Source organism: Tupaia chinensis, unplaced genomic scaffold, assembly GCF_000334495.1.
Source record: "Tupaia chinensis unplaced genomic scaffold, TupChi_1.0 Scaffold000018_1, whole genome shotgun sequence".
NCBI lineage: Eukaryota > Metazoa > Chordata > Mammalia > Scandentia > Tupaiidae > Tupaia > Tupaia belangeri.
This window is the reverse complement of record NW_006159448.1, coordinates 452,049-467,508: the sequence shown is the minus strand read 5'-3', so window position 1 is coordinate 467,508 and position 15,460 is coordinate 452,049. Positions and strand designations below refer to the sequence as shown.

The window sequence follows — 15,460 nt, the reverse complement described above, 5'->3', positions numbered from 1 at the left end:
CGTGCACTCACCAGAGAGGTATGGGTGGTGGGGGGGTGGGGTGGGGACTGAGTGAGAAAACAAGCCACCAGACCTGAGACTGGAACTGTGGTTAACCATGGTCGACCTTGTGGGAGTCCAGCACCTTAACCACCATGTCACCTACAGTTTTTTTTGTTTGTTTTTTTTTTTCATGGATCTTAGCTCTATGGCTCCTACTCTGAACTCGGGGGTATTCTCACTTTTTTTTTAAATCAGAAATGACCCATATTTTTTGTTGAATAACTTTCTTACTCTGTTTCCTGCCAGTTAAAGGCCAGTTAAAGGTCTAGAGACCTCTTCTAATTTTAATACATAGGTTAATTATCTATATTGTAAAGTTCTGTGGATTGTGATAAATGCATAATGTTATGTGTCCAGTATTAAAACATCATACAGAATAATTCCACTTTTCTGACAAACTCCATCAGCTTCACCTAGTCAACCTTCCATCACAACACTCCCAGCGACCACTGACCTGTTCATTGGTTCCATATTTCTGCCTTTCCAGAATGTCATATAATTGGATCCTTTTCAACCTGACTTTTTTTTTTAACTTAGCAATATACATTTAATGTACATATAAGTATTCACCATACCTTTGTATGACTTGATAATTCATTCCTTTTTTGGAACAAATAGTATCCGTTTATATATATCATATGGTTTGTTTATATACCCACCTAATATTTAAATGATGGTTCCATAACTCTGGAATATATAAAAATACTGAACTGCCTACTTTCAAAGGGTAAATGATATAGTACATAAATCATATCTCAAAAAAATCTATTATTACATGACAGTTCAGCCCGGACTTAACAAGACGAAATTGGGAAAGCATCTAACTACCAGGAGTAAGGGTTCCTTATGAACAGTCTTTGGAGGCAAGCTGCCGTAAATTCCTCCTTTAACAGATCTCTGGCAAAAAGTCTTTACTAAAATCTCAAAGTTTCCGCATTCAATAAAAATAGCACACGAACCCATACCATCTCCTGTCCTGAGTCTAGCTTCCTACAATGTTACTTCCTGCACAAAGGGATTCAGCTGGAGAACATTTTGTTTGAATATATTCCAATAGATATATCAAAATTATGTTTATATTACCACATCTATAAATATTTAACCCTTTTTTAATAAAATATTTGCATCAATAAACTGCATAACTGAGAGGTTCTCTTGCTTAGATATTACTTTTTGTTGAAAGATAGTATGGTATAGTGTATAAAAGCACATTTTATGAATTTAGATGGTTTTCATTTATGTCCTTCTGGCTGTGTTATTAGGGAAAATCCTGACCTCTCTGTGCCTCAGTTTTTCTTGTCAGTAAAACAAGAATAATGAAGTGGCAGGTATGTAAACCACCCTGATTTGATAATTACACATTATTTACATGTATTTCTAATCATATCATATCCCATACATATGTACAATTATTATTGAGTATTTGTCCATTAAAAATAACTAAGAAAGCCAAATTTAAACAAGAAATATCAAAAATAAGTAGAAAAAAAGGATGATGAGGAGGATAGTTATTTCATAGGGTTGTTAGCAATTAAAAGAGGTAATAAATATGAAAAACTTTGAGCAGTAATGGGCACATGATGTGCTCTCAATGAAAATTTTCTATTTCTAGTTACTTATTATTAAGCCCCGAATTTGGGTTCTCTAGAGAAACAAAACTAACAGGATATGTGTGAATATGGATAAATACATATGAATAGGTATGTGAGGAAGAGAGAGAAAAGGAGAAAAAGCATAACCCACCCACCGCCACCCAAGAGGACTGTCATGCTGCATCCCTTTTTCCTCTAATTCTCCATCCTGTAAGGATCATAGGCATATGAACACCTCAAGTTTTTCAAGACTCCAGGGACAGGATTGAGGCTTGGGTCAGTCATGTGATACCTACTTCCTTTAGCCATTACGCTGCAGGGCCAGCCCACTTTTTCTTACACTTTTTGTTTTTACTTTTTTTTTTTTTTAAGAGGATTTTGCTATAGGGCACATGCTCTCGCCAGACAGACAGAGAGAGACAGAGAGACAGAAAGCGAGAAATCACCCCCCAGAGGGGATGGCCACGCCACAATCCCTTCTCCTCCATTCTCCTCCTGGGATCTTGGGCAGGCACGCACATGCGCCCGGCATGAGTTTTAAGCCACCAGGTCTGGGACACGAACCGTGGTCGACTACATGGGAGTCCAGCGACATAGCCATTATGCTAACTGCTGGTCCCTGTTTTTACCTTATTTTATAATAACATCTTCCTCCTCTCCTCAAGGATGCTTAATATATTTCATTTAAAATTCTTTTTTCCTCCTGCTTCATTGGCCTGCTTTAGATGTCACACACTGCCTTACAGCTCTTTCTTCTTTGTGAAGCTGGATTCCTCAGGCATCTTGTTATTCTGAGAGGTGAGTTTGTGTTTTGTTTTGTTTTGTTTGTTTTGTTTTGTTTTGTTTGGGGGGGGTTGTTTTGGTTTTATTGTTTTATGTGTGTGGGTTTTTTTTTTTTTTTTCCTGAAGGTACTTGCCTGGCATTTTGTAATGCGAGAGGACTTCAGATTCACCCGTAGCCTTTGTCAACCTCTGTAAGTTTGAGAAGAGTGAAGGACAAGATATAATGTGGAAAGAATCCCAGAAACCACAGAAACACTGCTGAGTATCCCATCTTCCCGTGGTCCTTCCCATCAACCTCTCAGCCAGGGCTTACCTTTGAACTCTTTGGAAGATGCATCATTGTAAGATGTAGTCTCTTAAAAACATATCAGTAGCCCTGGGGGCAAGATGGTGCAGGAATTGCAGGAATGAGTGTTTATGGATTGCTGGTCAGCTTACTCCCATTACTCACCTTTTAAGGCTTTGCACTACCGTGATTTTTACTTGCTGGTAGCACAAACCAGGTCTGTGTCTTCCCAGTCTCAAGAGCAGAGGGGCAGGTTGTGGAAGGCTGCGTACCAGCGAATATCACTGGTTTCTCAGAGAGCAAACAATTACACAATGACAAAGGCCATGACTGGCTCCCCTTCAAAACCTTACCTTCAAAACCATACTCTGATTGGCCACTTCCCATAGCAAATCGGTGAGCTTAGAATCCCTCAGATTTGCATATCTGGCACCTCATAATTGGTCCACAAAAGCAACCAATCATAACCCACCTTTTATAATCCTTCATTTAACCAATCACCACCCACCAACATGTATATAACCATGATCCCTGGCCCACAATCGCCAGACTACCCTGAAGAGTTGTAACACTGAGTTGTCTCTGGACAACCCTGAAGAGTTGTAACACTGTGTCATCTCCATGTTGTAACACTGCGTCATTCCTCCTGTCTCTCACTCCTTCCCTCAGGAAACCTGTTCGACTGTGTCCCGGGTCGGGAAGCAGGCCATGACTAAAGCAATGTCAGGAAGAGGCAACAATGGAGCTCAATAACCTATCTTCATTCTGTTCCCCTGACTACCATTCTGAAAGCCCCTACTCTGTTTGTAGACCTCTACCTTCCTCTCTCCTCAAGCTGTAGCCTCCTCAGAGATTGCTTGGTTATAGCATTATTATTGTTAGTTTCTGGAATGTATACTTCTCTTTCAACTCTATAGATGCTTAAGAGTGAATTTAGGGAGAGAGGAGCCAGAGGCTCATGCTAGCCAGAAGCGCCATCTTTACAGGAACTTGCAAGGTTGTTCTGGAAGAAACTATTATGCTACTTCAGAGTATTCACAGCCTATGAGAAGCCTTATGAGCTTGTCTGTTTGGTGAGCTTCAGATCACATGCCTTTACCCAAATAAAGTGATTTTAGAAGACTGAGTTTTGGCTTTCCACTTTAGAGGGCAAAGCAAATACATGAAAATATTTCCAAATATTTTGTGAAAGGTATTCACAAAATAGTCAGTAACCATAAAGTTGACAAAATTCTACTACTCTGATAAAATATCCTATAATAAAACAATTGTATTAGCTTGAAAGTAAATGATTTCCTTGAACTTCAAGAAAAAGATTTCTAAAGTGGACAAAATACACATACACACAAAGTACATATTTTCTAATAAGAACATAACATTTTTTTAAATAAATAAACTAATCATTCCTATAATAGATTGCAATCTTAGGGTATCATGAAAAACACTAAGGGATACATTTATTAAATGCAGAACCAATACATCCCATTTTAAATTAAACCATGAGTATAATTAATCATAACTTGTTTCCAATTTATTTCACCCTTCTGTTGTCAGTTGTCCATTTCTCATATACTCTCAAATAACTGATAAGCGGTCAGAACAAAATAAAAACAATTTTCATCTCCTGAGATTTCCTTTATGGTCTCATTAACTCAGCCAGATGTTCAAAGGACGTCAGCTATATATTTAAGTCTTCCCAGAAGATTTATAGCTTACCTAATCTACATCATTGCCATAAAAGGAAGCCATTGCATTCTGTTCCTACATGGGCAAACTCACCTTCCATATCCTCTGTTTCTAGCTTCCTGCTCCTATACCATTTAAACAACAGATTTTGCATCTTTGTAAGAACCCCAAAATGTTTTCAAAAATTTCTTTTTGTTTCAGGAAAGTGCTCTTGGAGGTTCTCTGTACTGCTACAAAAGTGTTTTCTTTCCCTTCTATTTTCTGTGGATGTTTTTATTAATCCATTCTTGAGTGAAGAGAGCCCTTTCTAGCCAGAGTCAGTATTTGGGAATAGAAAAGCTGACTGTATTTTTTAAAGTTTCTTTTATCATCAGGTTATGAGCCTAAAGAGATTCCCTTTTCAAATCTGTGTGAAGTATAACTTTCAGCTCAGTTTGCCATTGCCAGTCAGTCTGGGGCAGGTATACCAAAGGTTGGCTATTTCCTGATCCAGCATTTGGAAACGGCAATGATCTGATGACTGCACATCTGAGGATCCAGACATAGTCACTCACATGTCAATAGAAGAAGTTAGATGTAACAGTTTAACAAAGCAAGAGACACTATGGCCAGGGAAGGAAGAGTTTATAGAGATCTTGCTCAGGTAAGTTTAGTGCGTCTACCCTCTTAGCACTGCAGGCTTTCCTTTAAAGTTTGAAGAACTTTAATGGATTGTACAACAGGTGGGCTGCACTAAGTATGGTTACATTCAGAAGGGACACAATGATTTTGAACATTTGGGTTAAAAGGGACCTAGGAAGATAACGGCCCCTTATCCTGATTGGTTATTTAAGAAAATAGGGGATCAGGGGAGGAGGTAAATCATTATAAGTGAGAACAGAGTCCAGGTACCTAAATTCTGTTGGGTCTTAGAATTCTGGTTGGGTTTCATATTGGAGTAAAACTTGTTAGTTATTAAAAGCATCATCTTCTCCAGACCCTGGGAAACTTTCAATAAGGCTTTAGAGAGTTGGGAGTGAAAGACAATATGAAGAGAGATACTGATGATGAATTAAATCAGTAAGTCACTAAAGAAAACAGTATCATGAGAAATATATGAGAAACTTGGAGCCCACAAACCAACTCTGTCTTGAGTTGGGAGGCAGTGAGTGTTACATATGTATGTCTGATGTGCACCTGAATCCAGTTCATCATTCTGAAGTTCGATGTTGGATAGATCCAAGTTGCATATTAACTCAACATGTTAATAGCATACCAAACAATCTAAGAAACACAAAGTGATTTAATGTTTCAGCACTACTCAGGGTATCATATAAACATGTGTTAATGTTCACCAGCTAAGAGCTATACCTTTCTTACTTCTTTTGAAGACACAGCCAGTTTAAAATTACCTTTTGAACTTCATATAATTTTGATTACATGTGACATGAAATAATTAGTCAAAAATACCAACATATCAAGGGGAAACACTTTGGTTGGGATCTAATAGAAATTGTGTTTGAGGGACACAAAAATATTCTAAATAACAGTTCTTAAATAATTGCGTTGCAAAGCATGTAATTAATGCCAGCGAGTATTGCCATTTTATCTAATGCAAACCACATCTTAAAGAATGAGATGCTTTATTAGCAATAGTGGTCAATGATAGTAACTGGTAGAGAGAAAGATGTTGACTTAAAATCTTTGAGAGAGATAAAAACTAGGGATATTGTTAAATTACTATATGTCCAGAAGATCCAGCTGCTGATGTTTTAATTACTGGTTTTAAAAAATCTAATTTTGATAAAAAGCAATAGTGTCTCTGGTTTTCAGAATATATTTTGTTAGGCAGAAAGACTAAAGTTAATACAAAAGAATCTCTAGACTGGTAAGCAAGAGTTGAAATTTTATTTCTGTCTCAGCTGTATATAGGATGTATGTTCCTGTATGTTTCCTCCAGGGCCAGCAGGTAGCATGGTAGTTATGGCACTGGATTCCTACATGGCTGACCATGGTTCAAGTCTCAGACCTGGTGGCTTGCTTTATCACTTTCTTTCTCTCTCTCTCTCTCTCTTTCGCTCATGCTCAAACTAAAAAATAGCAATAGTGATAAATAAAATTAAATAAATGATTATTTTTTAAAAATGGATTCCCCTCAAAGACAGTCCAGAGTAAAACATTTGAGGACAAGTAGCTTATTAGAGATAATCCCAGAAAGTACTGATAGAAGTATAGGGAAATGTAGCAGAGAATGCAAGGAAACCTATAGGAAGTGTCTTACTAAGCAGGTCACAACTTTGTGCAACTGCATCCAATCCTGTGTGAGAACTCTGGGAGACCTTAGAACATACCTTGGAGTTAATGCTACCAGAGGGGTTAGGGAGCTGGAGTATGCATCCACCAGCTCCTGTCTGTCTTTGATTAAGTGCTACTCTCTGGGCGAAGTTTCTGCTGCACACAAAGTCTGCAAGAAAACAACCCCGGGTGCTTCCAGTTGGAAGACATAACATCAGTGTGCACAGGAATGATGACTTCAGAGCAGGGAATTAGCCAGCTCTGCGAAAGTTTGTCACCCTGTGGTCTTGCTTTTCTCATCTGTGAAGTAGCGATGCTGTCACTGGGTGTGCCCACCTTTCAGTTAATATGAGGATAAAGGTGATCCACATGAAAGAAATTTATGAAAGTTTGATTTGAAATACACATTATTATATACAATATAAAACATAGACTAGGTAATTCTTAGATTTCACTCCTGTTTCCATTACATGATTCCTTGTTTTTCCCACAAATTCTAGACAACTATGACCAGTATAACCTAAAGGATAATGCAAACTAAATTGAAAATGTACGATGTATGATTCTTACTAATTGGGTTTTAACTTTTAAATTAGTAGTGAATCTTTTACTTGAAACATCTGGAAACATTTAACTACTACTTGTTCATCGGATAGAAGATATTTAAATGTTCATGCTTTATTACCTATAATTTTACACAAAAAATATAGTTAAGTATCTGTATGAAAGACATAGGCATCAGGCCAGCCCATAGCGTGGCTGGCCCATAGTGCCAGCTCATAGCTGAATCCCACATGACCACAGTGCTGTCTGACTACTGGACATGACGGCTTGGAAAACACCCCAGGCACATGTGCATGTATGCCCAAAGTCCTGAAAGCAAGGAGAGATGGAAAAGAAGAGGTTATAGTGTAACCATTCCCCTTGAGAGTTCTCTCTGTCTCTCCCTATTTCTTTCTCTCTCTCTCTCTCCTCTGTCATCCTCCAGGAAGCACAGGCACCCTCTGGGCTATTTTTCAAAAAGAGAGAGAAAAAGATGAATATCTTGGATACTATTTCTGTTGCTTCTGTGATTCAGATATTTAATATGCTCAGATTACAGTTGTCTTCTGCGATCTACAGGGGGTTCCAGGATCCCAAAGGATATCAAAATCCAAAAATACTTGAGCCCCTCACATAAAATGGTGCAATACTTGTATATAGTCTATGTACATCCTCCTGCACACTTTAAATCATCTTTAGATTACTTATAATATATAATAAAATAAAAATAGTTGTTACAGTATATTGTTAAGGAATCATAATGGGGGAGAAGTCTACATGTTCAGTACAGATACAACCAATTTTTAAAAAAGTTCAATCTGTGGGTAGTTGAAACTGGATATGGAGGGTCAACTACATGTTATTTCTAAGCAGAAAATTTCCGTCTCTGGTATAGGTCTTTGCCACCTCCCTACATTTTCAGACTTTTTTATTTATTCATGATAGAGGGCATATGTATGCACGTAAGACTGAGATAGATAGAGAGAGAAGTACCCTTACCAGGATCTTCCTTTTCTCAGATGATCAGGAACCTTCAGCATGTTTCAAACCAGGGGATTCAAACCACGGTTGGCCATGGTTCCAGCATTGCACTTTAGTACACTACCAGCTATGTCAACAGGCTGGGCCACAAGACATATTTTCTATTAGGTAATGTACTTTGTAATATACCCCAAAGTCCTGAAAGCAAGGAGAGATGGAAAAGAAGAGGTTATAGTGTAACCATTCCCCTTGAGAGTTCTCTCTGTCTCTCCCTATTTCTTTCTCTCTCTCTCTCTCCTCTGTCATCCTCCAGGAAGCACAGGCACCCTCTGGGCTATTTTTCAAAAAGAGAGAGAAAAAGATGAATATCTTGGATACTATTTCTGTTGCTTCTGTGATTCAGATATTTAATATGCTCAGATTACAGTTGTCTTCTGCGATCTACAGGGAGTTCCAGGATCCCAAAGGATATCAAAATCCAAAAATACTTGAGCCCCTCACATAAAATGGTGCAATACTTGTATATAGTCTATGTACATCCTCCTGCACACTTTAAATCATCTTTAGATTACTTATAATATATAATAAAATAAAAATAGTTGTTACAGTATATTGTTAAGGAATCATAATGGGGGAGAAGTCTACATGTTCAGTACAGATACAACCAATTTTTAAAAAAGTTCAATCTGTGGGTAGTTGAAACTGGATATGGAGGGTCAACTACATGTTATTTCTAAGCAGAAAATTTCCGTCTCTGGTATAGGTCTTTGCCACCTCCCTACATTTTCAGACTTTTTTATTTATTCATGATAGAGGGCATATGTATGCACGTAAGACTGAGATAGATAGAGAGAGAAGTACCCTTACCAGGATCTTCCTTTTCTCAGATGATCAGGAACCTTCAGCATGTTTCAAACCAGGGGATTCAAACCACGGTTGGCCATGGTTCCAGCATTGCACTTTAGTACACTACCAGCTATGTCAACAGGCTGGGCCACAAGACATATTTTCTATTAGGTAATGTACTTTGTAATATACCTACGGTGCTAGCAGCTGATGGAAGAGTTTTAGGATTCTGAGTCTCAAGACAAGTCTCAAGACTGGAAAATAGTGTTTGATCATGGCAACTAGCTTCTTGTCCAACAAAATAGCACATTCTCTTTATTTAAATAGATAAGGAGACAGGATATTCATTGTCATGTTTGTCTTTCACCTCTGACTTTAAGTATGAGCCACTTCAAGTCATTATGGTTGTCCAACATTCATTAGAGGGTCAAACTAAACCAACAATGACAAACATTTTTTCCGTTGCTATTGATGATATAAGAAAATATGAACTTATTAAGGCCGCTGTGAAGGAAAGTCTGCAGGCATCTTCCAGCAAACATTTCTTCACATTTGAGAAGAAGCTAGTAGATGGATCAGCAGTTGGCGTAATGGCTATGTCGCTGGATTCCCATGTAGTCGACCAAGGTTCAAGTCCCAGACCTGGTGGCTTAAACTCATGCCGGACACATGTGCATGTGTGCCAAAGATCCCAAGAGGAGAATGAAGAAGAAGAGATTGTAGCATGGCCATCCTCCTGGAGGGTGATTTCTCACTTTCTGTCTCCCTGTCGGCGCGCATGCCCTAAAGAAAAAAAACTTCAAAAAAAAAAAAAAAAAAGAGAGAGAGTGAGTGAGAGAGAGAGAAGCAGCAGCTAGTAGAAATTATGGTCCTTAGGACCAACAGATGGCATAATCATTATGCCGCTGGACTCCCACTTAGTCAGAAGTAGTTCAAGTCCTGGACCTGGCAGCTTAAAACTCATCTAAAGCACATATGCCTGCATGCCCAAGATCCTGAAAAGAGAATGGAAGAGAAAGGAATTAGGCATGGCCATTCTAAATCAGGGTGATTTCTCTCTTTCTGTCTCTGTCTTCCTCTGTCTCTCCAGTAAATGCATGTGCCCTATAGTTAAAATCTCTAAAAGAAAAAGAAATTATGTTTTTTTGCCCATTGCCCATTTTACTGTTGCATTTTTATCTTTTACTTGGAAATTTGTTGAAATGTGATTTTTATGCTGTTTTGTTTACATATTAGGAGATATATTAAACTAATTATTTGCCTTTGAAATGAGTTGCAAATATTCATTTTTGTTACTGTTTATCATCAACTATATCAAATTTCTTTCTTCTTTCTTTTTTTCTGGTAATAAATTTCATTTTTTTATTGTTTTGGTTTATGTTTTTATTAGAAAGGCATTTTTCACATTTAAGTAATAAAAGAGTTTTCCTATGATTGTAACCTGCCATTTTTATGCTTTAAATTTTTAAATAATTACTCCTTAAATTTTGAATTTATTTTGGCATAACATGTGAGAAGGGAATCCTATGTTTTCATTATTTTCCATACTTACAGTTTAAAGTTTGTTTCTTAATTTCAAAGTTGGATATATGATTATTCATTTGAAAAATAATAAGGTAAAAGATAAACTATTTCACAGTCTTAATGTCCTCATTTTTGTCACTATCTTGTTATGATTATGAGACTTATACAATTAATCATTAGTGTTAATACAGTCATCTTTTACCATTTTTCATTCATTTATTTTGACTTACAACTATAGGCAAAATGAACCAAAATGTTCAGAAAGATAGCTTATTGTAATGCCACTACACTGAATTATTCTCTGGTAGATAAGTCACCAAATCAATAGTCTAAAATGTTTATTTATGAGTAATGTATAGAAATGTCACTTGAACAAGGAAAGACATGGTTTAGGCATGTTCTTATATAATGCTTGAAAATTAGCATCAACCCCACTGCAGTAGCACACGGTTATAGCCCCTTGTACTTGGCAACCTGAAGCTACATGGGAGGGTCAATTTTTGCAGAACTAATCTAAAAGCTAGAAATGGTGATGCACTGCTGTACCTTCAACTGCTCCGTAGGCTGAGGTCAGAGGATCTCAACATAGGGGATGCTCTAAAAGAAAAAGAGGGGGTGAGGAGAATAAGAAAGAAAATCAGGGTCGTGCAAAAATTAAGTATTGGGTCGTTGGGAAAATCATGACACATTTTTGCATAGAAAAGCAAAAAATATGTCATGACTTTGCCAATGAACCAATACATATAAGAACAAATTTTTATCTAATAAGATAACATATACACTTTCTAACAATTTATCATTTTCATGGTAATTTAAACATACATCACAAAATGTTTATAATTGGCTGTAAGTGTAATAAAAGAAAACCCTGAGATGCTATCAAATACAACTAATTTCTCCACATAAGGTAGAACTGCATCTCCACCTTCTTTGAAGTTGGCACATCTCAAGCACAACTAATAAGAGTAAAGACACTTGTTCCACTGTCAAAAAATCTTGTCTTGGGTATTACTTGCTTCCTACCAGGGAGAACTCTTCATTATTACTTCTCCTAACATTTATATCTAGATGACAACTCCGTTGCTGCCACTGGGCATTGTTTCTTAAATACAGAGTTTGAAATTCTGAGATGATTTGTATCTGTAACTCCACATTGATGTGAGTTTTGCCATTTCTCCTTTACCCTATGTAAGAAGCTTTTCTAAAGAATTTAGATTGCTTTCACCCCGATGACAACAGATCAAATCCCCAAATAGCTTCACCAAACAGAGACAAACCAAGACATCTAGTCCTTTGCTGTTTCAACTTCCTGACAGAGATGGAGACAGGGTTTCCTGAGTGAACTCTTCATATTTGTCCCACATTTTCTAGGGGTATGGTTTGAGTGTCTCTCAAAACCGCTTGTATGTGAATGTGGTTATATTGTGAGGGTATTAACAGGACTCTTGATACTTGCATGATGTCAAAACGTGAGGCATTTGGGAGTAATTAGGTGAGAAAGTTGAGACACTATGACTGATCCTAGTGACTATAAAGAAACATCACACACATGAACACATGAGATATGTGCTCTTGTTCTTTCACAGTGTGATGCCTTTCTGCATGGCTTTTAGACTCCACCAATGGGGAAGACCCTGTAATTGTGACACCTGGCCCTGAGACATCCAAACTTCTATTTTTATAAATCATCCAGTTTGGGGACCAGTAGATAGCATAGTGGTTACATCTCTGGATTCCACAGGGGTGACTGTGGTTTGAGTCCTGGACCCAGTGGCTTAACTATCATGTCAGGCATCTGTGCATGCGCACTCAAGATCCTGAGAGGAGAATGGGGAAGGGATTGCACTGTGACCATCTCCCCTGTGATTTCTTACTTTTCCTCTCACTGTGTCTGTCTCCCTTTCAGGCAAGAGCAACTGCCCTAAGGCAAAAAAACCTCTATAAAGAAAGAAAGAAATCACCCAGTTTCAAGTATTTTCTTTTTAATTGTTTTAAAATTGTTTATTTATTTTTATTTATTACTATTGTTACTATTCAATTTGACAAAAGAGAGACAGACAGAGAAAGCATGCTGCCAGTTCTGGGACTTGAACCATTATCGGCCACCATGCCATCTGCTGGCCGTCTCAGGTATTTTCTATTATTAGCCACAGAATGGACTAAAACATCTAGAAAACATCTTTTTCAAGTTCTTTTATTTTTCTTGGACAATCACCTGCTGTCATTCTAATAAGAATTAAATTTTCTTTTACTTCAAAAAGATTTTCCTGTGCTAATAAACAGAAAAAAATAAATGAGCAAAAAAGCAATTAAAGAGAAACATTTAGATTACCACTCTATGTCTGTGTCATAAGAAACCACCTATGTGATGCATTGCAATATTTTGGTGAGAGCTTCATTATAAAGTAATAGTCATAGAAATGCAATCAAATTTCTAAAAATGCAACATATTTTTGAAAATATACTCTTCTGTAATCCAGAAATAATTAATATAGCTTAAATCATTACCCTAGTGAAAAAAAATGTTCAAAATAGTTTTCATTCAAAATGATTCATATGAATAGCCGAATTTCATAGTTAACATGCTAGAAAATTTCCCTCTGCTTCTTACATGATGTGAGTAAATCTGTTTAGGAGTTATGTTGAGAGGGACCAGCAGTTAGCATAATGGCTATGTCACTGGACTCCCATGTAGTCGAATGCAGTTTGAGTCCCGGACCCGGTGACTTAAAACTCACGCCGGGTACGTGTGCACCCAAGATCCCGAGAGGATAATAGAGGAGAAGGGATTGCAGCGTGGCTATACCCCCTGGGGGGTGATTTCTCGCTTTCTGTCTCTCTGTTTGTCTCTGTCTGTCTGGCGAGCACATGCGCCCTATAGCAATAAAACCTCTCCAAAAAAATAAATAAATAAAAATTTAAAAAGCAAAAGGAGTTAGGTTGAGATAGGACTTTGTTCCTGCCTGATAACAGCATAACTATGATGTACGTACATTTTCTTTGACACAGAAAGTCGATGGGTTTGACAGGAGGAAGAATAAAATTGCTCTGTTGCTAAGGAGATAGCAGCCAAATCTCAGGTGGCAGAGAACATTTACAAATATGCTCAATGCTTCACAAGGATAATCCTTAACAAATCTGAGGCTCATTTCCTTCAAAGCAGACTTTCAACGTGAATTTCATGGTGGATGGACAATATTCCTAATCCTCGACCTCATATCTCAAGAATGAGGAAAAGAAGAAAGGAGGAAAAATAAGGAGAGTCCTAACACCTGTTTCTGTAAAGGAACATTGTTCTGCAAACAAAACAATGGTTTTGTCTCAGGCCTCAAGAAGCTACAAGAACTGAAAGAGAGGCTGACTATAAATGCATATTACAACACTTGGTCTGTTGAATGGCTATCAACCTCCCACATGGCTTAATGTCTCTAGAGCGAGAATTTGCTGTTCCTGGTTTCACAGATGACTGCTTGGATGTGAGTGCCTGGTCTTCATACTATTCCCAGTCTAACTCTACCTTCAACACTTCTGTCCTGTGATGTTTGTTGACTTCCCCTCAGATAACATCATGAGATGAGGTCCTCTTCCCCTTTCCTGGATCTCCTTCCAGTCATACCTATACTTTGCTCAGCTCCTATCTAGAGAGGAGTAAGATCAGGTAATTAGATCTGCTTAACAAATGAGAACATAGGCTTTGTTGTGGGTAGTTTGTCCATTTATGTTTGTTTTTTTAATCTGTAATTGGAGATATTTTTTTTTGAGAGGTTTTTGTTATAGGGCATATGTGCATGCCAGAAAGACAGAAAAAGATAGAGACAGAAAGTGAGAAATCATCCTCTGAGGGGATGGCCATGCCGCAATCCCTTCTCCTCCATTCTCCTCTCCGGATCTTGGGCACACACGCACATGCCCCTGATGGGAGTTTAAGCCACCAGGTCCAGGATTCAAACTGCATTTGACTACATAGGAGTCCAGCGACATAGCCATTACACCAGCTGATGGTCCTATGTAATTGGATAATTTTTTTTTTTTTAGAGGTTTTTGCTATAGGGTGCATGCACTCGCCAGGCAGACAGAGACAGAGAGATAGAAAGCGAGAAATCCCCCCCCAGGGGGGATGGCCACGTCACAATCCCTTCTCCTCCATTCTCTTCTTGGGATCTTGGGCAAGCACGCACACGCGCCCGGCGTGAGTTTTAAGCCACCGGGTCCGGGATGTGAACCGCAGTCAACTACATGGGAGTCCAGCGACATAGCCATTGCCCTAACTGCTGGTCCCTAATTGGAGAATTTTCAAAAATTTTTGCCAGAGGGCATGTGTGCTCACTGGAGAGAAACAGAGAGAGAGAAAGCACTTCCCTTTGGAGAATGGTCATGCCTCAATTGCTTCTCCCCCCTTTCAGGACTGAACATGCATACACATCTGGCATGTTTCTCAAGTCACCAGGTCTAGGATTCAAACTTCATAGTTTGCCATGTAGGATCAGCTGCCTTAACTACCACACCACAGGATGGCAAGTTTTTGCTTTTGTTTTTCTTTTTCTTTTTCTTTGGGAGATTTTTGCCATCAGGCACATGCACTCAACAGAGACAAAGAGCAAGAAAGAAACAAAAAGAGAGAAATCACCTCCCCCCACACACACACTGAGAATGGTCAGACCACAATCCCTTCTCCTCCATTCTCCTCTCAGGATTTTGGGCCTGCATGCACAAGCACCCAGTGTGAGTTTCAAGCCACCAGGTTCAGGAATCAGTTCAGGAATTGAACTGCAGTCAACCACATGAGTCCAGCACATTAACCACTACACCACCTGCTGGCCCCAGCAAAAATTTTAAATTATTGGTATCAGAAAATGATAAGAATAACTGAATCCATATAGAACATGCCTTTCCTCCTGGAGCA

At 38.3% G+C, this 15,460-nt stretch overlaps 1 long non-coding RNA gene across 1 annotated transcript in view; it reads right to left on the bottom strand.

Moving 5' to 3' along the window:
- Positions 1 to 10,992: 10,992 nt before the first annotated feature.
- Positions 10,993 to 15,460, bottom strand: part of LOC102471314 (uncharacterized) — a 6,960-nt gene continuing 2,492 nt past the window's right edge. The window contains exons 3-4 of the long non-coding RNA XR_333208.1: positions 14,075 to 14,195; positions 10,993 to 11,154 (exon numbers count right to left, since the gene is read on the bottom strand). This is a non-coding gene — a long non-coding RNA (uncharacterized LOC102471314). The remainder of the gene's footprint in view (positions 11,155 to 14,074; positions 14,196 to 15,460) is intronic.